This window comes from Halichondria panicea, chromosome 2, assembly GCF_963675165.1.
Source record: "Halichondria panicea chromosome 2, odHalPani1.1, whole genome shotgun sequence".
NCBI classification, from domain to species: domain Eukaryota; kingdom Metazoa; phylum Porifera; class Demospongiae; order Suberitida; family Halichondriidae; genus Halichondria; species Halichondria panicea.
The window spans coordinates 4218620-4221119 of record NC_087378.1 but is presented as its reverse complement, the minus strand read 5'-3'; the positions used below and the strand labels follow the sequence as shown (position 1 = coordinate 4221119).

At 48.0% G+C, this 2500-nt stretch overlaps 1 non-coding gene across 1 annotated transcript in view; it reads left to right on the top strand.

Annotated features, from left to right (window-relative positions):
• The first annotated feature begins 1721 nt into the window (after positions 1–1721).
• The window catches only part of LOC135332609 (small subunit ribosomal RNA), a 1812-nt gene continuing 1033 nt past the window's right edge, over positions 1722–2500 (top strand). Inside the window, exon 1 of the ribosomal RNA XR_010393458.1 lies at positions 1722–2500. This exon is cut by the window's right edge and continues 1033 nt beyond it. This is a non-coding gene — a ribosomal RNA (small subunit ribosomal RNA).

The window sequence follows — 2500 nt, the reverse complement described above, 5'->3', positions numbered from 1 at the left end:
GTGAGTGAGTGAGTGAGTGAGTGAGTGAGTGAGTGAGTGAGTGAGTGAGTGAGTGAGTGAGTGAGTGAGTGAGTGAGTTATATATACCTTCATTGAGCCATGCTTCATTTGATCATAACAATATCAAGCTTATCTTCAAGTAGTATTGTATTGTACGTTGCTAACAATACGCAAATAATGTACAGTAAATTCAAGTGGGAATAAAAGTAGTGGGTAAAAAGTTGTAATGTTCATGGAGTGTAAAGTCAACGAGCACTTAAGGCCCTATTATTTCTATTTTCCAGCCTAAAGTCCTCGTGGTGGAAAAAATTAATGTTAGTGTAATGAAGTCCTTGCCTAGTTACAAAGCGGCCCCTTACAAAGCGCCTAGTTACAAAGTAGCTTCAATGGGTAGTTATAATTAGAAGCTGCAGCTGGTAGTTAAAGCAGCAATTGTTGTGTAGCTTGTGAAGCTATGTTGTAGCTGGCTGACTGGCCGGCCACCAACCTACCTACCTACCTACCTACCTACCTACCTACCTACCTACCTACCTACCTACCTACCTACCGACCGACCGACCGACCGACCGACCGACCGACCGACCGACCGACCGACCGACCGACCGACCGACCGACCGACCGACCGACCGACCGACCGACTGACTGATGAATAGTAAGAGGTGGGTGGCTGGCTGGCTGGCTGGCTGGCTGGCTGCTGGCGAATAGATGTTGTGCTGCAATATAGTGAGTGAGTGAGTGAGTGAGTGTACTATATATAATACTATACAGAATCTTTGCAACAAGACAGTAAAAGCATAGAGCATTACCCTTCCTTATATGGAATTTGAGTACACACACTGTGGTCTGTTTTACTACTTAAATGTATGAGCACATCCCATATATAATAAGGAACCACAGTGCTCAACACACTTGTTTCTATTTGTGTTGCAAAGATTGTGCAATCTCCAGTATTGTATTGTAACTGTATGTTCCATGTATAACTTGAACTGTATGTTTAGCGGAATGGAAGGGTGCAGACGGGGAACAGTGCAGATGGGAACATTGCAGAGGGGATTTGCGCGCCGGAAAATTGGAGCAATTACCATACAAGTGCAGACGAATGAAGGAATGAACGCGCGTAGCGCGAAAATTTGAGCAATATATCGCAAGCAATTACCATACAAGTGCAGACGAATTGAACAATGTGACCACGTGGGCTAGATAAGCAACCAAACAAGAGTGTCGTACAAATGAGCGTGTTGATAGGTCGTGAAGTGGGGTGTTGTGGCAAAAAAAGTCACGCTTAATTACATACGAGACGAGTTCCAGCGTTGCTCCTAGTGACGGGTGCTGTGTAGGGTGACTGCAGCGGTTCATCCGTGTGTCCGCATCGTTGTAGACTGCCTGTGTCGGCGGGCGTCTGACCTGCTGGTGACTGGTCATCAGTGGGCTGGCTCCCTCCGGTCGAGTGCAGTTAGGTTTGCATCATTTCACGAATCACGAGTGCATTCGTACGGTCTCGCTGCCGGTCGATCCCCGTGATTGACTGTATCTGCAGGCAACGAGTGGGCCTCAGCTGCCCTCTCCTGCCTTCAGTTGGTGAGTCTGTGGCCGAGGATTTGCAAAATTGTTGAACCCTCTGCGGTCCGCGTGGCCGCACTGGTGTGATGCGTTGGCCGGCCCTCTGAACGAGGACGGTCGAGTGACACAGTGCGTCTCGCACGCTCTGGCGTCCCGATAGTTACCTGGTTGATCCTGCCAGTAGTCATATGCTTGTCTCAAAGACTAAGCCATGCATGTCTAAGTATAAACGCTTCTATACTGTGAAACTGCGAATGGCTCATTAAATCAGTTATAGTTTATTTGATGGTTTCTTACTACTTGGATAACCGTGGTAATTCTAGAGCTAATACATGCACAAAGTCCCGACTCTTCGGAAGGGATGTATTTATTAGATCCAAAACCAATGCGAGTCTCTCGGGGCTCGGTTCCTTGGTGATTCATGATAACTGCTCGAACCGTATGGCCCTTGCGCCGACGGTGCTTCATTCAAATTTCTGCCCTATCAACTTTCGATGGTACGGTAGTGGCCTACCATGGTTGCAACGGGTGACGGAGAATTAGGGTTCGATTCCGGAGAGGGAGCCTGAGAAACGGCTACCACATCCAAGGAAGGCAGCAGGCGCGCAAATTACCCAATCCCGACTCGGGGAGGTAGTGACAATAAATAACAATGCCGGGCTATTGTAGTCTGGCAATTGGAATGAGTACAATCTAAATCCCTTAACGAGGAACAATTGGAGGGCAAGTCTGGTGCCAGCAGCCGCGGTAATTCCAGCTCCAATAGCGTATATTAAAGTTGTTGCAGTTAAAAAGCTCGTAGTTGGATTTCGGGGTGGCCTGCCTGGTCCACCGCAAGGTGAGTACTGGTCAGCCGCCCTTCCTCTCGAAAGCCCCGACTGCTCTTTACTGCAGTGGTCGGGTAGTTCGGGACGTTTACTTTGAAAAAATTAGAGTGTTC